This window comes from Dermochelys coriacea, chromosome 1, assembly GCF_009764565.3.
Source record: "Dermochelys coriacea isolate rDerCor1 chromosome 1, rDerCor1.pri.v4, whole genome shotgun sequence".
Lineage (NCBI taxonomy): Eukaryota > Metazoa > Chordata > Testudines > Dermochelyidae > Dermochelys > Dermochelys coriacea.
In genome coordinates this window covers 86,759,260-86,779,179 of record NC_050068.2, presented here as the reverse complement: position 1 = coordinate 86,779,179, position 19,920 = coordinate 86,759,260, and positions in this window count along the sequence as shown.

The following is a 19,920-nucleotide window of genomic DNA, read 5'->3' as shown; positions in this document are numbered from 1 at the left end:
CTGTCACAGCAGACATAACAAGATGCCACACAGCACAGCTCACGTACAATAGGTGGACCACAATCATTGCTGAGTGGTACCCGCGAGAACAGAAAAGACCATCCAGTCGGCCTCGAAGAAGATGGGAAGAGGATATTGTTAAATGTTTTGGATAAACGTGGAGAAGAAAGGCAAGAGTGCGAGAAGAATGGCGGACATATTGTGATCGGCACAGTCTTAATGACAGCTGAAGACAGATCAATCCAGGTGATACATTTGATCTTACAAAGCATACTTTGTACAAAACATATAATAAATATATGACTGGTGAATATAAGGGTGCCAAGATGTTCCTTTGGGGTGCAGAGTGTTTCACAGCAAGGATCTGTACAGCCTTAAAACCCCGGTGAGGAGAGAGAGAGAAATGTGGGTCTCCATCAAAGGGAGTTGATGGCTAGGAGCCAGAAAATTTGTGTGTGTCCTCGAGGGAATATGTGGGGAGAATATAGGTGCAGTTACCCTAAAACTGTGACAAGGACTTAGGTACTCATTTTCCTCTTTCGTTGTTTAAATCCAACATTTAGGCACCTCTGGCATTCACAAAGCCCCTGTTCTGCTGTTCTGCACATAAGTTTCCACTGGTGGGCATGCACACAGCTGCCTAAGTCTTGCCACTGCTAAGATGCTCAGTGCTGTAGTTCATGTTTTAAGCCCCAATATGATTCTCAAAGTTAGTGTTCCCTTTCCTGCAAAGTCCTATCCAGTAGACATGCTCATGGCATGCCTAAACAACACAAAAGACAGTTGGGGATCAGACTTGATGGGCTGGCTGTTGAGTATATCCCTGAATAGCCTGGTGGTTAGAGCATTCACTTCAAAAGTCAAATCCCCCCTCTGACTCATTTGGAGCAGGGACCAGACATGCCAAACCTGTAAAAAAAACACATAAATTGGGCTTGGTATTGTCTTAATTGCCTTGTGAGTTGTTTGTAGGCTAGTTTTTAGCTTGTCACTTATTTGGCTTGTAGCTTGTTGCTTCTTTCTTTTGATCGGCTCCCAGCAAGGAGGGGCAAGGGGTGTGAGGGGGGGACAAGCAGGGGCAAGTGGAGGGAGAGAGTCAGAGGTGCACAGCAGACCCATCATAATCCCAGACTGCATTCCAGGGGAATCTAGTCACATGGAGTGTTGGGGTTCTTAGGGATTGGCTTGTTTTGGCCTTGTTTTGAAATGGGATTAGCTTGATTTTTGGCTTATTGTGAAAGTCGGGGCGCTTATTTACCACATGAAAGTTGGCAACTGTGGCAGGGACTTGAATGCAGATTACTCAGATCCCAGATGAGTGCCCTAACCAACAGACTATAGGATATTCTTGTTGGAGCTGTTCCACTTTCTATATATAATTAAATATTCATTGGAAGAGGGACTTGAACCTGACTCCTCCATTGCAGGAGCTTGCCCTATATAGCACTGGGCTATCTATTAAGGCTGGTAAGTAAATTGAAACATCTTTCCAAAATGAAAAGCTGAAATGTTAATAACAAAATGTTTTGAAGTTTCTGATTGTTTTCTTTTGGGGAGGAAAGGGGGCTGCCTGAGACAACTTAGAGTGTAAATACACAAAAGGGTGAAAGGGAAGTGAGGCATAGATGCTTCTGAAAAGCTCATGAGGTGCCTATTTTCATATTTAGGAACTGAGATGCCTTAAACATTCTGACCCTGAAGGATTAAACAATTTACCAAGGTCACATACAAAGTCTGTGCACAGCGAAGCATTGAGCCCTAGTTTTCCATGTCCCAGTTTTGTGTGTTAACCACAAGACCATCCCCTCTTTCTACAGGACTTTTCCATGGTAGCAGTGGTGGTCCAACACCAGTAGCTAGCAGGGGATGGAGGGGGGGAAGCATGTGCAGTAACAGCCCCAGGAACATAGATAGCAGAGTTAGCTTGTGGAATCCTGGAAGCTTTTCAAGCATGTAATTCCCATTGGTCCTTTGCATAACAGTGAAATTTACTCTACAGAGTGGAAAGACCCACAGAGAATGTGTTAGTCATTATGATACTCATCTTTCTTTTCTATTTTTTAATCAGATTAAATTTATCTATCTTGGGTGCTCACCCAGCACCTATTACTATAGTATATCGGTTCAAGTGCATTACAAGGTTTTGATTTAATGCTTGGTACAGTTTAGTATCATTGCATGGCACAATCATCTGTATGCATCCACTTTATGTTATGTCTTTTCTTCCCCTTGGGGCATGCAGTAAAACCTTAGCACTATTCTATCATATGTGACTATATAAGATATGAAACAGCATGTTTTTATTAGGTAGTTTCTTTTATAATAACTCTGTATGTGTATGGAGCAAATTCTAAGTCTCAGATGTGTATTTCACTGAAATCAAGGGAACTCCTTGTATACATCTGAAGCAGAATTTGGTCCTTTATGTTATCTATGACATAGATCAAACTTTGGATCAAGCTCTAAATTAGAAGAAATACTGTATGTGTTTATTTATCTTCATCTAAATGGAAGCTTTTTCATAAAGTCTAAAAACTACAATTTACATGCTAACTCTTGAATTACACAAAAAGAAAAAGAGTACTTGTGACACCTTAGAGACTAACAAATTTATTTGAGCATAAGGTTTCATGAGCTACAGAAGTGATCTGTAGCTCATGAAAGCTTATGCTCAAATAAATTTGTTAGTCTCTAAGGTGTCACAAGTACTCCTTTTCTTTTTGCGGATACAGACTAACACGGCTGCTACTCTGAAACCTGTCTTGAATTACAGTATCTAGTAACAAGAGAAGCGATATACTAGAAATATATATGAGTATGGTACATACCTTCTAATCCAAAGATATATGCCTAGTTGTACTCTGAAAAGTTACTAATGTTTTACATATTTGAAAGTCCATAGTTAATATGGTTTTGATGAAGTGAGTCACTTGCTGAATGGTAAGTACAATCTCTTGTTAAATCAGTTTGAAAACAAGAAGACGAAAGCAAAGAAAGTTTTTTGGTTCTGATTTTTTTTAATTAAAGTACTATTAAATTTCATACTAGAAATAGAAATCCACAGACCTTCCTGTTACATTAGAAAAAAATGCTAGTTCATGCCATCTCTTACAGGAATACTTGAACATTATGTACTCTTTTTAGAAATATTAATCTGTAATACTGTGAGTACCATTTCTCATAATGTGGTGTGAATACCAAATACAATGAGCCTCTTCAGAAAAAAAGCATATTATGTACTGATGACATATAAGGCCCTGTCTCCAAGCTATCAGGAAAGCTAATAAAGCAGCTAATGCAGCATGCTTTCAGAAATTATGAGCTTTGAGAGTAAATACTAAGGACACTTCAGCTTAACAAGTAAAAGAATTAATATTGTCACTAAAATAAGAAATTGAATCAAATAATCATCCATTCACTGTAGATTTGAGTAAAAATGATTATTTATGTTGGGTAAAACCACAACAAATTTTCTCTAAAATGCAGTAGGTAATGATTTTAATAACTCTGACATATACTAGAGGCTCCAATTCTGCAAACTATCCCATACAGAACTCCCACTGGCTTCAGTCTGAATTGTGCACATGGAAACCTTAAATCCAGTTAGTAGTCTTAAAAACATTATAGCACACAAAGGGGTTCCTTCTGTGATGTGCTGAATATCCTTAGCACTCAATGAGGTCAATGGAAATTGATGGTGCTCATCAGCTTATAGTCTCAGGCCCTAAATATCATAATCCAAACACCAGTCAGTCCAACCAATGAAAATGTTGTGCATTCAGTAATTATTTTTTCTATGTACTTTCAGAAAAGTTTCAGGGCAAGTTGTCAAATGCCTCTACACTGTTCTGAAAGAATTACATTTATAAATCTTAATTTATAATTACCATTTTTTCCTGTACCCAATTCTGGTCTGATAAGCCACTTCCTCATACTGGGATACTATTGCATAGAGGCACATTCCCCAAGTGGTGGATGGAGGTAGCTGATCTTGGGGAAACCCAGAAGGGTAGCACTGAATATTACAGAATAAAGTGCTGTGAACCAACAGTGTCTAGGAAAAGGAAAACTGATTTCAAACTGAGGCAGACAGAGCATGCTTAACCTATTTAGTTAAATATGTCTAGGAGAAGGAAAAGTTTGATTTCATACCTGATAATTCCAAGCATATTAGTCTTGGACAAGAAGTGGATTAATGCCTGTTCCTAGAAGGACTCAAGACTATAGCATGTGTCATGGACTCACAGGTCGTGCCCACTCTTGGCCCTGTGCGGTCCATGGGGGGAACCCCCTTCAGTGAGACCTTCTTGGGGGTCCACTCCCTCTCAGGGGTAAGCCCCTCCACCTCCTGGATCCTCACTTCTCTGAGCCTTAACACACCTGTTTCTCGCCATGGGCCCCCTCAGGGAGTCCACTTGCTCTGGACCCCTGGGGCCTCCATTCCCAGAGGGAATAATGCAACCCAGTTCTCTAGACTGGAGTGACTTTCAGCCAGCATAAAACAGGAGGGTTTATTGAGCATCTGAATACAGCATAGGAAACTCTCAGGGCCTCCCTCAGCACAGCACATGAAAGTCTCCCCTGCATTCAGGTGAGCTTTGCCTGCTCTCTCTCTCCAGCCCAGAGCCCCCCTGATTCCCAGCTGGGCATCTGATATCACTCTCCCTCCTCGCCTCTGTCCATTGTCTTCTCTCCAGGTAAACGGGGTCACCTGGGCCTCCTCTCCTCTCAGCCGTCCTCTATCCCCCTCTGGCTGGAACGAGCTGGTTAGGTCACCAGGGTCCTCTCTTCGCAGCCCATTGTCCTCCCACTGGCTGGAACCAGCTGTGACTCCTGAGCTGGGCCTCCGGCTCAACAGGTCGCCAGGTCACCAGTTGCTGGGGTATCCATTCTCCAAGCCATTGGCTGGGGTCCCAAGTTCCGTCGCTGGTCCTCTGTAACAACAAACTCCTTCTCTCATCACCTCATTAAACCAGTAACACCCATGGAAAGTGGGTCCCATCCGCTCTGCATGTAAACCATTGGAAAAACAAGGAAAAAACAGGAAAATCCCCCACTTCATCACAGCATGCTATTCCTATGAGCTTGATAGGGTGGACTGGCCTAACAAAGCATTAAATCTGAAACTCACTTGTTATAGAAACAGTACCACAAACCAATCTTATGTGTATGGATTTTGACGCAGGCCTATCAGGCCTAAGAAATGGAAATGGCCATGAATAATGACTAAACATATTATATGTAATACTAACTGGAATGTTCAAACTCAATTTGCTCCAGGCCAGACTGAGCCAGTAGCAGATGAGTGAAGGAAATTACAAGTTTTCCTCACTGTCCATACAGGAGATTATTGGCTAGGTACAGTAGTGTTGAATTTTGAAATTATACGTTCCTTTACATTGGACATTCAAATGGACAAACAGAGCACACAGATGGGGTTGCTATAGCAATGGACAAGAAAACAATTACTTCAATGAACAGCTGGAAACCGGTGTCTAAGTGGACTGTCACAGTATGATTTACTACTGCCTACAATAAACTATCCATCACCATGATCATTTGTGCCACACTTACAGAAGCAGCAGAAAATGAAGAGAAGGATGGATTTTATTAAAAGGTTTGTAGTGGACATGGTAAACAAATGGATAGTTTTAAACCAGACAGCATCGGAATAGCCAATAATAAGGGAGAAAGGTTAAGAACTCATGAGATGCACAATCTAAATACTGGCACATTCACATGATTACATAGAACTCACCAGATGGTCAAAGCAAAAAAAAACAAATAAAACAAATTGACCACATTATTATCAGTAAAAGCATAGACAATCACTGTTGGATGTTAGAGTCTATTGATGTGACAACCGTGGCAGTGACCATGAACCACCAATACGAAAGATTAAGATTTAGTTAAAGTTCAAGACAAAAGATGAGTGCAACTGGAACCAAATTTGATCTTAATAAATTAATGGATAGCTCTGTGAAGGAAGCATAAAAGGTGATGCTTGGAGTGCATTTCAGGCCATCGATTTGTGACGATGAAGATATTTCACTACAGACCAGGTGACAAATATTCAAGGAAGTGACACAAATACAGCAGAGGAAACTATTTGAAATTGTAAACAAACAAGAAAAGTCTGGACAAGCAACAAAATAAGAACATTACAGGAGAGGTGAAAACAAACCGAGAGTCCTGGGAAAGCAGAGGAAGTAAAAGCAGTATGCAAAGAAATAGACAATATAACAGTTGAGCTGCTAGTATCAGGTCTGACAAGTGCTATCAAATCATTAGAAAAAAAAATTACCAGGAGGTATGGGAGCAAGAGAAGGTACCAGATGACTTTCTACCAATCTTGAAAAAAGGAGATCCTTCCAATCTGAATAATAATTGAGGTATAATGTTATTGTCAATACCAAGAAAAAGCATAATGAAAGCAGCTGTCAACAAATTAAGGCCAATTTTAATGGAAGTAGTAGGTGAGGAATAGTGTGGCTTCAGACCAGGATGAAGCTGCATTGATCAGATAGTCAGACTCCAACAGTTGAATGGGGAGGGAATGAGAATTGGAGTTAATTTTTTTGCTGTTTTCATTAATTTCAAAAAAGTATTTCATTTGGTTTGGAGAAAAGCATTATTGAAAATAGCAAAATCGTATTCAGTTCCATACAAGATAATTGAAATTATAAAAGTTATGTATGAAGACTCCTGCAGTGCTATAAGAATTGGTAGAAAATTAAGCAATTGGTTCAAGTTTAAGTTTGGGGTAAGACAAGAATCACTGTCTCTTTTCATTGGACATTAAGAACGTTCACTGAGTTAGAGGCCATGATATTGGATGATCTAGATTGAATTAAGCTCCTGAGTTTATACAGATGATATTGTACAACTTGCAGACATGTTTGAATTAATGATGATACTCTTCATTACCGTAGAAAATTGGTGGAGTTGACTTGGATTTACAATTAATGCCAAAGAGACAAAGTGATTGTGTCTTGGAAAAGGAACATAGATAACGTGTTTAAAATGTAGCAGTAGTGAAGTCATAGAACAGGTAGAATCCTCAGTGTATCTAAGAAGTTTGATCAGTGCTGATGATTCCATCAAAGATGTGGTTAAAAGATATGCCCTGGCTATAAATACTGCACAAAAATGATAAAAATAAAGTATTTGGTTCCAAAGTAAAAAAAAAAAAATCAAACTAGTGTACTAACAGTAATGCTGTATTGTCCGGAAGCAGTTCCATTAATTGAAACAGACATCAGAAGGCTGGAGGCAACAGATGAGAATTCTTTGAAAGATTGGATGATAGAGGATGGATCACTCAGTAATTGTTCTCTTCTGTTCTTTCCCTCTGAAGCATCTGGCATCGGCCACTGTAACAAGACAGGATACTGGGCTAGATCATAGGTTCCCAAACTTGGTTTGTGGCTTGTTCAGGGTAAGCCCATGGCGCATCACGAGACGCTTTGTTTACCTGAGCATCCGCAGGTATGGCCACTCGCAACTCCCAGTGGCTGTGGTACACCTTTGGTCTGACCCAGTATGGTCATGCTTATGTTCTTATGATAGCACGTGTAAAGTGGAATAGTTTTAGGACAAATGTGGACATTGGAGGAAAAGTAGGATGTAAAATCAGGGAACAGGTTTGACTACAATTGAAAAGTTTATAATGGTGGGGACACTGCCAAGCTGGATTTACACCTTACACACCTTTAGGCATAGCATATTCAGCAACCTCTAGCCTACAGCTGACCTAAATGTAAAAACGTAATAAGAAAATCCAAAAAGGAGGTTGAAGAACAGCTAGCCAAAACCTCAAAAAATAAAAACAAAATGTTTTTAAGTACATCAGAAGCAGGAAGCCTGCTAAACAACCAGTGGGGCCCCTGGATAATCGAGATAAAAAGGAGCACTTAAAGATGATAAAGTAATTGAGGAGAAACTAAATGAATTCTTTGCTTCAGTCTTCACGGCTAGGATGGTAGGGAGATTCCCAAACCTGAGCTGTCCTTTGTAGGTGACAAATCTGAGGAATTGTCACAGATTGAAGTGTCACTAATGGAGGTTTTGGAATTAATTGAGAAACTTAACAGTAACAAGTCACCGGGACCAGATGGCATTCATCCAAGAGTTCTGAAAGAACTCAAATGTGAAATTGCGGACTATTAATTATGGTTTGTAACCTGTCCTTTAAATCAGCTACTGTGCCCAATGACTGGAAGATAGCTAATGTAACGCCAATATTTAAAAATGTCTCTGGAGGTAATCCTGGCAACTACAGACCGGTGAGTCTAACATCAGTACCAGCAAATTAGTTGAAACAACAGTAATGTTTAAAATTGTAAGACACATAGAAGAACATAAATTGTTGTACAAAAGTCAACATGGTTTCTGTAAAGAGAAATCATGTCTTACTAATCTATTAGAGTTCTTTGAAGGGGTCAACAAACATGTGGACAAAGGGGATCCAGTGGATGCAGTGTACTTAGATTTCCAGAGAGCTATTGACAAGGTCCCTCACCAAAAGCTCTTACATAAATTAAGTTGTCATGGGGTAAGAGGGAAGATCCTTTCATGGATTGAGAACTGGTTAAAAGACAAGGAACAAAGGGTAGGAATCAATGGTAAATTTTCAGAATGGAGAGGGGTAATTAGTGCTGCTCACCAAGGGTCAGTCCTTGGACCAATTCTATTCAACTTATTCATAAATGATCTGGAGAAAGGGGTAAACAGTGAGATGGCAAAGTTTGCAAATGATACTAACCTGCTCAAGATAGTTCAGACCAAAGCAGACTGTGAAGAACTTCAAAAGATCTCACAAAACTAAGTGATTGGGCAACAAAATGGCAAATGAAATGTAATGTGGATAAATGTAAAGTAATGCACATTGGAAAAAATAACCCCAACTATACATACAATATGATAGGGGCTAATTTAGCTACAACTAATCAGGAAAGAGATCTTGGCATCATCGTGGATAGTTTTCTGAAGACCTCCATGTAGTGTGCAGCGGCAGTCAAAAAAGTAAACAGGATGATAGGAATTATTAAAAAAGGGATAGAGAATAAGATGGAGAATACCTTATTGGCCTTATATAAATCCATGGTATGCTCACATCTTGAATACTAAGTACAGATGTGGTCTCCTCATCTCAAAAAAGATACACTGACATTAGAAAAGGTTCAGAAAAGGGCAACTAAAATGATTAGTGGTTTGGCAAGGGGCCCATATGAGGAGAGATTAAAGAGACTAGGACTTTTCATCTTGGGAAAGAGGAGACTAAGGGGAGATATGTTAGAGGTATATAAAATCATGAGTGATGTGGAGAAAGTGAACAAGGAAAAATTATATACTTGTTCCCACAATATAAGAACTAGGGGCCACCAAATGAAATTAATGGGCAGCCGGTTTAATACAAATAAAAGGAAATTCTTCTTCACTCAACGCACAGTCAGCCTGTGGAACTGCTTGCTTGAGGAGGTTCTGAAGGTTAAGACTATAACGGGGTTTAAAAGAGAACTAGATAAATTCATGAAGGTTCAGTCCATTAATGGCTATTAGCCAGGTTAGGTAAGGAATGATGCCCCTAGCCTCTGTTTGTCAGAGGGTGGAGATGGATGGCAGGAGAGAGATCACTTGATCATTACCTGTTAGGTTCACTCCCTCTGGGGATACCCGGCACTGGTCACTGTCGGTAGAGAGGATATTGGGCTCAGTGGACCTTTGGTCTGACCCAGTATGGCCATTCTTATGTTCTTATGTTTGTGTTTTCCATAAAAACTTAAAACTTTTAAATTTTAGGTGCCCCTAGAATGTCAGTACCCCTATACATATTACTACTGTGCCTAATTGGAAATCTGACCTTGGACACTGCAGAAAACAAACATATAACAGAATGCCAACAAAATGAGAATGGGACTTAAATGCAGTTAATGGGAGTTAATAGCAGAACCAGTGCCAGCTCATTCTCGAGGCTAGCCACTGTCTAGATGGTGGGACCTCATACACAGGGACATGACCAGGCTGGACTTAATGGAGGAACAAGCCATGTACAGGAATGAATGGTGATGCTGTACTATTCTCCGTGTCTGAAAAGATGGTCTGGGATGAAAGATGAACTTACTTTTCATCATTCAAATTCCACCTTGAGACTCACTTCTTTGCATGCTCACAAGAAGAGTCAGCAGTAGCAATTAATGGACCAAATTCACTGGCTCGTACCAGATGCTTTTCACTGCTCTAGTTCAGAGGAGCCCTAAAGCTGATGGATCTGGTGTCTAAAGATTCCCTATACACCCATCATAATGGCTTCCATGTTATTCCCCTCCTGGTACTATGCACAGGGAATTTTCCCCCAGAAAAGGTATTTGGCTTGGAGAAAAATAAATCCCAGAAATCTCTAAATACCAGAATGGGCCCTGTGGACAACAGGCAGAAGTAAAAGTAGCCTTGAGTGAGCTATAACTTACATTTAGGAATGAATCAGTTTACAGCTGTCTCCAAGTTTTGATGGACCCATCTACCTATTCTTAAAGGTCTAGAAAACATGACCTGTGAGGGAAGATTGAAAAAAAATGGGTTTATTTAGTCTGGAGAAGAGAAGACTGAAATGGGACATGATAGTAGTTTTCAAGTACATAAAAGGTTGTTACAAGGAGGAGGGAGAAGAATTGTTCTTCTTAACCTCTGAGGATAGGACAAGAAGCAATGGGCTTAAATTGCAGCAAGGGAGGTGTAGGTTTGACATTAGGAAAAACTTCCTAACTGTCATGGTGGTTAAGCTCAAGGAATAAATTGCCTAGGGAGGCTGTGGAATCTCCATCATTGGAGATTTTTAAGAGCAGGTTAGATAAACACCTGTCAAGAATGGTCTAGGTCAGTGGTTCTCAAACTAGGGCTGCCGCTTGTTCAGGGAAAGCCCCTGGCAGGCCGGGCCAGTTTGTTTACCTGCCTCATTCGCAGGTTCAGCCAATCGCAGCTCCCACTGGCCGCGGTTCACCACTCCAGGCCAATGGGGGCTGCAGGAAGGGCTGCCAGCACATCCCTCAGCCCACGTCGCTTCCCGCAGCCCCCATTGGCCTGGAGCTGTAAACCACAGCCAGTGGGAGCCACGATCAGCTGAACCCGTGGACGCGGCCGGTAAACAAACCGGGGCTTTCCCTGAACAAGCAGTGGCTCTTGTTTGAGAACCACTGGTCTATGTTATACTTAGTACTGCCACAAATGCAGGGGACTGGACTAGATTACCTCTCAAGGTCTCTTCCAGGCCTATGATTCTTGCACAAGCACAGTGTATCTTGCCAAATAAGTGCATGTAAGAATTTTTTTTAATCAAGTTGGGATTTAACAATGCTGAAAATGCTAATTCATGTCTTCCCAAAATAACTAAAGCTCTTATTTGTATAGAAAGATGCTCATTGAGACATCAAAGATGTATATACATCTGAATAAAGAAATATTGTTGTCACTGTTGTACCTTTGGCAATTAAGCATTGGTAGCTTCCCCTTCCCGAGAAGCAGCTTTCTTTGAAACATTTACAATGAGGATTCTCCCATTTTCTAAAGCCTTAATTTTAAATAAATAAATACAAAAAATCACCTGATTTTGCTGGCTTTGTTCACTGGCATTTGGGGACTTTACAGGTACAAAATGATCTTAAATCCCCCACTCTCATGTCCTTCACTTTTCTCTAAGCATATCTGAGACTTTGAGTGATTCCTTTTGCAGCCATTGGGATTTTTTTCCCCTTTCTATTTCACACTGCTTTCATTTCTATCCTGTAACATCTTTTTCCTTTCCGCAAGCACAATCTCAGAAGTTTGCTTGTGTTAAAAAAAAAATCAAACTTTCCCAGAGTTAGGGAATGCAAGAGGTTGTATTTCCAAGAAATAAATATTTTGACATCACTATTCTTTTAAAATGTAATAATAAATAGATAAATAAATAACAATAATAATAATGATCATAATATTAATAAAAAATAAAATATATCTAGCTCTTTTATAGCCTTGTGGATAGGGATCTAGAAAGATTGGGACCCAGGAGAGTTGGGTTCAATTCCTGGCTCTGACACTGGTCTGCTGGATGACCTTGGCAAGTCACATGCAATATCAGGACTAGGCATTACGACTACTAGTAGTAGTTTAAGCTTATCCATTATTATCCCTGGCTGGGATTTTTGAAAAAGCCTGTGGAAATTAGGATTCCAATACCCATTACATTTCAATGGAATTTGGACAACCAAGATTATAGAGGAAACTTGCTAACAAACAACTAACGTGACAGAGCTATTTAATAAAATATCCCATACTTGTGAGGCTATCATGTCTAAAAGAGCCAACATGAAACTGAATTTTATTTACTTTAAACAGAAATAGGTCTGAACTTGAATCCTGTATTACCAAGTTTATTGGCTCATCCCGTATTGTGAGTTTACCAGTTTAAAGGTGTTGGTATATGTGTCAGTAAATGTTAACCCTTTTAGTCCTTTGCTTTGATCGCTTTACACCAGAGGTTAGAATCTGCCGGTGTTCCCTTAGGGAGCTAGCTGAGCTCTTGATGCAGGGTATTTACATATTAACTATTCTGGTATCAGCAAAGGCTGTGTTAATAAGTAATGCCAAAGTGTTGGTCCATAAGCTGTGAATCACCTATATTCAGGAATTTCTTATAATTGAGTGTTAGATGATAATCCATCATGACTGGTACCTGCAAGTCTTTGTGGAAAAAGATGTTCATGAAAAAGACCCCATTAAATTACCAAAAGAGACTACAGGGATATAAGCAGGACTGTTTGTTTGATAAGGAACAATTGTTATTGCAGATGTTTTCAGTAATGACTGCTCAGAGCTCCGGTATGAAACTGTGGAAAAACCTGAGTGTCTCTGGATTAAGTTTAGAAGTGTGTGCAACAAGAGTGATGTCATGGTGGGAGTCTGCTATAGACCACCGGACCAGGGGGATGAGGTGGATGAGGCTTTCTTCCGGCAACTCACGGAAGCTACTAGATCGCATGCCCTGATTCTCATGGGTGACTTTAATTTTCCTGATATCTGCTGGGAGAGCAATACAGCGGTGCATAGACAATCCAGGAAGTTTTTGGAAAGCGTAGGGGACAATTTCCTGGTGCAAGTGCTAGGGGAGCCAACTAGGGGGAGCGCTTTTCTTGACCTGCTGCTCACAAACCGGGTAGAATTAGTGGGGGAAGCAAAAGTGGATGGGAATCTGGGAGGCAGTGACCATGAGTTGGTTGAGTTCAGGATCCTGACGCAGGGAAGAAAGGTAAGCAGCAGGATACGGACCCTGGACTTCAGGAAAGCAGACTTTGACTCCCTCAGGGAACAGATGGCCAGGATCCCCTGGGGGACTAACATGAAAGGGAAGGGAGTCCAGGAGAGCTGGCTGTATTTCAAGGAATCCCTGTTGAGGTTACAGGGACAAACCATCCCGATGAGTCGAAAGAATAGTAAATATGGCAGGCGACCAGCTTGGCTTAATGGTGAAATCCTAGCGGATCTTAAACATAAAAAAGAAGCTTACAAGAAGTGGAAGCTTGGACATATGACCAGGGAAGAGTATAAAAATATTGCTCGGGCATGTAGGAAAGATATCAGGAGGGCCAAATCGCACCTGGAGCTGCAGCTAGCAAGAGATGTCAAGAGTAACAAGAAGGGTTTCTTCAGGTATGTTGGCAACAAGAAGAAAGCCAAGGAAAGTGTGGGCCCCTTACTGAATGAGGGAGGCAAGCTAGTGACAGAGGATGTGGAAAAAGCTAATGTACTCAATGCTTTTTTTGCCTCTGTTTTCACTAACAAGGTCAGCTCCCAGACTGCTGTGCTGGGCATCACAAAATGGGGAAGAGATGGCCAGCCCTCTGTAGAGATAGAGGTGGTTAGGGACTATTTAGAAAAGCTGGACGTGCACAAGTCCATGGGGCCGGACGAATTGCATCCGAGAGTGCTGAGGGAATTGGCGGCTGTGATTGCAGAGCCCTTGGCCATTATCTTTGAAAACTCGTGGCGAACGGGGGAAGTCCCGGATGACTGGAAAAAGGCTAATGTAGTGCCCATCTTTAAAAAAGGGAAGAAGGAGGATCCTGGGAACTACAGGCCGGTCAGCCTCACCTCAGTCCCTGGAAAAATCATGGAGCAGGTCCTCAAAGAATCAATCCTGAAGCACTTAGAGGAGAGGAAAGTGATCAGGAACAGTCAGCATGGATTCACCAAGGGAAGGTCATGCCTGACTAATCTAATCGCCTTTTATGATGAGATTACTGGTTCTGTGGATGAAGGGAAAGCAGTGGATGTATTGTTTCTTGACTTTAGCAAAGCTTTTGACACGGTCTCCCACAGCATTCTTGTCAGCAAGTTAAGGAAGTATGGGCTGGATGAATGCACTATAAGGTGGGTAGAAAGCTGGCTAGATTGTCGGGCTCAACGGGTAGTGATCAATGGCTCCATGTCTAGTTGGCAGCCGGTGTCAAGTGGAGTGCCCCAGGGGTCGGTCCTGGGGCCCGTTTTGTTCAATATCTTCATAAATGATCTGGAGGATGGTGTGGATTGCACTCTCAGCAAATTTGCGGATGATACTAAACTGGGAGGAGTGGTAGATATGCTGGAGGGGAGGGATAGGATACAGAAGGACCTAGACAAATTGGAGGATTGGGCCAAAAGAAATCTAATGAGGTTCAATAAGGATAAGTGCAGGGTCCTGCACTTAGGATGGAAGAATCCAATGCACCGCTACAGACTAGGGACCGAATGGCTCGGCAGCAGTTCTGCGGAAAAGGACCTAGGGGTGACAGTGGACGAGAAGCTGGATATGAGTCAGCAGTGTGCCCTTGTTGCCAAGAAGGCCAATGGCATTTTGGGATGTATAAGTAGGGGCATAGCGAGCAGATCGAGGGACGTGATCGTTCCCCTCTATTCGACACTGGTGAGGCCTCATCTGGAGTACTGTGTCCAGTTTTGGGCCCCACACTACAGGAAGGATGTGGATAAATTGGAAAGAGTACAACGAAGGGCAACGAAAATGATTAGGGGTCTAGAGCACATGACTTATGAGGAGAGGCTGAGGGAGCTGGGATTGTTTAGTCTGCAGAAGAGAAGAATGAGGGGGGATTTGATAGCTGCTTTCAACTACCTGAAAGGGGGTTTCAAAGAGGATGGCTCTAGACTGTTCTCAATGGTAGCAGATGACAGAACGAGGAGTAATGGTCTCAAGTTGCAATGGGGGAGGTTTAGATTGGATATTAGGAAAAACTTTTTCACTAAGAGGGTGGTGAAACACTGGAATGCGTTACCTAGGGAGGTGGTAGAATCTCCTTCCTTAGAGGTTTTTAAGGTCAGGCTTGACAAAGCCCTGGCTGGGATGATTTAACTGGGACTTGGTCCTGCTTTGAGCAGGGGGTTGGACTAGATGACCTTCTGGGGTCCCTTCCAACCCTGATATTCTATGATTCTATGATTCTAATGATGAAATGGGAATATATTAAAAGATGTTTTGGGGAACTGCTAGATGCTGTCCTCCCCTCCCCCCCCCAATTAGGGAATTCTAACCCAGTCACTATCCCTTTTTGCTTATCAATCATGTAACATAATATTCCTTAAAGGAAATACCATAAGTAATGAGGTACACAAAAATGTTAAAACATAACATATGGCAAAATCGATCATTGGAAAGTATGTTTCCGTCCACAGGGTTTTCTTTGTCCTATAAAAAGCAGAAGTATTGGGGATTAGGTGGAAAAATGCCAGCATCTCACTATATACAGAAGAGAGAGGTACAGAGGACAGCTCTTTACCTTACATCAAGGATGGTAATGTATCTATTTTTTGTGTATTCCGTATGGTGCTGTACTAACCTGTGATTGATAGTTTTTGATAAAATAATTCCATTTGAGCCTGCTATTTGATAATCTTGAATTGTTATTAAATTCAGACATGAAACAAAGATCTGATACCACCAGTCCTCTATGGAATTCCACTTGAAATCAGTGGCACTGGCTTCCTTCACATGAAAGATCTAGACCTAATAGAACATACTATTGACCCAGATTCTCATATGATCTAAATTAGTGTAGCTCCATTGAAATCAATAGGGTTACACTGATTTACACTAGCTGAGATATGGCCCAAGTATGTGTAAATAGGCCTGGTCTTGCAGTGTGTATTTATGCATACTTGACATTCAAAATACGGACAGCTTTATGTGTGGATGAACTGCATTAGCAGGTGTCCATGACACCACAGCCAGACCCTCTTTTGAGACTATGGCTGTGTCTATACAGCACACTAAGCCTGGGCACTGACCCAAGTTTAAGCCCAACACCTCCTTCCATCTGCACAGAAATAAGTGTGACTCGGGACAGGAACCCCTCTGAACTCAGGCCCACAGACCCTGCTCGGGGTGAGTGGATCAGAGCCCAAGTCCCACTATGATGCACATCAAAACCTAAGCATTTTTGGATGCAGTCCAAATCTAGGTTGCCAGACTAGGGTCTGGAGAGTTCACCATCACTATCCCATAATCTCCTTGGGCTGTTTTTCTCAGCCTTTCCATCCCCAAAATTCCCATTTTCTGTCCAAGAAACCTAGAAGCAACCTCCTGGTTCAAATGCAGCTACTCAGTGTTTAACCCTTCATTTCCACATGGATTGCTCAACTGGAAAAGTTAGCCCTCCTGTGTATTAGCTACACCCAGCACTCTGAAAATGTCCTGCATCAAGTGTGCAGCTAAGTGGCCAAAGGAATGTAGTCAAATTCTAACCCCTGGTGTGAGAAGAGCAAGACATTCAGCTTCAGCAAGAACATATGAAATAATCATGTCTACAAAGCTATATCTGATTGGTTGGTGGCTCTGGGGATCAAACCAGTGGCTGGAGGCTACAGAACAATACAGAGAGCAAATCAAACAGCTGAAGACAGAGTACCACACAGCCAAAGATTCTAAGAGCACATCTGGGAACTCCCCATCTTCTTGCCTCTTTTTATGAGTAATTTGACTGGGAACTGTAGTGAGCATTCAGATCACAGAATTGCATGACAATCTGCAGAGCAGAGATGATACCCTTGTCACCCTCAGTCACAGGCACTGCCGGAGGACAGCCCGCTGCTGGGTGAAGGGCAAGAAGTGACCATGGTGCTGAGGCTGGTAACCGAAGAGGCTCTGCCACCGGAGCAACTGGAACACATCGTGGGTCTGTACTCAGAGGAGCTGGGAAACAGCCCAACTAAGATCAGCGCAAGTGCTGGCACCAGAGCGAGGTACATTTCTGCTGCCATGTTTATTGTCATTGATACATGGATGGGAGAAATTTCCAACTTATGGCCCTATTAAGTTATTCTTTCAAGTCAGGTTTTGCTTCCATTCAGGACAGAATCCGCACACCATTTCCCCTAGCATCCCCCCACTTTGCCTCCAACACCAAGTGGGATTCAAAATGGACACTTCAAAGTAAGGAAAAAATGTTAAACAGGACGCTATTATGAAATTTTTATTAGTTACTTGCTGATTGCTATAAGTATGGGTTGGGGCTCCACAATTAATAGCCTTGCTTACCCCTCCTGTCTCATACAGCAGCAACCTATAAATAGGCCACATCCACACTGTTTTGGACCATCTGTAAACTGAGTTTCAAAAAACTTGGCTGCTGTGAGTCCAAACAAAACTGGAGTGTGTATTTAAGTCCATTACAGGCTATAATATACAAGTCAAACTTACAATGGAGTGTGTCTGTCTGTCTATATTAGGAGTCCTGTGATGGCATGTACAAACCCCACACTGGGCAACAAGAGGTTAAGGAACTACTCTGGGCCCAACCAGCCCCACCACACCAAATGTTCCAAGTGGAGGAGGTGTTAAAAGGCAGGGGAACCGCTCATTTGGTGGCAATCCAGGGAAAAGAGCAGACCTGCCACCTGCAGGTCCAGCAGATAATCTTTTCCAAAGACAACTGTCCAAAGGTCCCTCCCTGACAGTTCACTCTTTGCTTGTGTGTATTGGTTCACAAAAGCAATTCTATCTTGAGTCTACTCCTGGTGAAAAGGTCCCTCATTCTCCTCACAGATATTGTGCAAAATACAGCAGGCCACAATAATACAAACTGCATTGAGGACACTGGAATCTAAATGGTTTTGAAGGCTGTACCAGTGGGACTTCAGTCTGCCAAATGCACTTTACATCAGCTACTGAGCTATCTAGTTACTGAGTGTGTAACTGAACCTTCTTTTCTCAGGGCATCTGAAATCAGGGTATGGTTTCATAAACCATGGAAACAGGAATAAAGTGTGATCCCCTAGAATAAGAATGGGACAGTAATGTCATTTATAACAATGTCATTCAGGAGAAATAATGTCCCAGTTTGTCCATGAAGGTAAAGTCCTGACCCCCAGAACACCCTGGCATCTTGCAACGTGCAAGTGTATCCCAAACTAGTGTCCATGAATCTGGATAATGATGGATTGGTACCCTTAGAGGTTTATGAACTTGTGTTCTCCCTGCAGAGGGCAAGCTACAGACACATGAGTTCCATCAATGGCCATGGCACAGTTTGGAAAGCCCATTCTCTCAAAACCAGAAATTATTTCAGGAACATTTGTAGTGTCTACCATCTCTGGACACACCATAGTCCTGATCGCCTCACAAACCTCTGCCTCAACAATCCCCACAGTTAATTTACCAACTCCAAACTAGTTAGCCATTGACCTGTAGCAGTCTGGGATAGCCAGCTTCCAGGTTGCTATAGCAATCCACTTCTTGATTGTCATGGCCTCCTTCCTGTGGGTGTTGTGGCATTGAAGGGGTGGGGCAAGCTGATCATAAACCTCCAGGAACATCTGTTTCTACTTGTGAAAGCTCTGGACCCAGTGCTGGCCATCCCACTATGATCCCACCAGTCTGTGCATGTGGCCCTGTTCCAGAAATGCTGGTCTACACAGGTGCCTTTGGCAAGTCAAAAATTTCTGCTAAAATGTCAACAAATGCCTTGCAGATGCTCCACTTAATTCATGAAATAGGACTGATAGTGTGAGGTGGAGAAGTTCTTCCACCAGTTTGGCATCCATGTTGATGACTCCGGCTGCTGCGAGTGTGCAGACCTAAAATGGCTTGGCAGGCTAAAATCACCCAAAATACTTTCAGTCAACACCAGCAGGACAGACAGACAAATTCTCTCACAACCCACTATGAACTAAACTCTAGACCAGCTAGAACTGGCAAGGGCACTAGGAACCTTGTGATACAATGGTATGCACCCACAGAGGCTGATGTTCTGACTGGGGTCATCATAGTGCAATATGGACACACAAGCACAGTTGTGAGGCCCAGATTTCTAGTGCAACGTGGACACTGAAGCATGGACTTGGAAACATCAAGTCTGCAAGCACAAGTCAGAAAGATCCAGACTTAGCATATCTGACCTTGTACTCAATGGTCTGACACAGTATAATATTTCCATTTGATGTACCTTGGAAGTATAGAGAAATCTTGTAAAACATATTGCAGGACCAAAGAATCAGTCTTCAACATAATGGAGACATAAGACAGCCATAGATCAATGTAAGCATGCTAATAACTGTAGTTGGAGACCAGGAACAACACTGGTTATTCAAAAAGTCAACAAAGTCAATTAAGGGAAATCTGGCAACAACAGTCTCCCTTCCAGAATTAATCTTATGATTTGCTTCCAGCTTTTCAGATCACCTGTTTGTTAATATATTTGACAAGCATTTTCCCTTTTCAGTTGGAACAGTTAGCTCTCTCTTTAGGTATTGGCTTTTTAATAGGTTAGTTCATGCCAACTCTTGACTCTTAGCTAGAAAACCAAAAATTATTTGTAATGAACTGAAACTTCTCTCTTGTTCTGATGCAATTGTTTGCAATGGTGTCCTTTCTGGCTTCCAGATGTCAAGCTGGGGTTT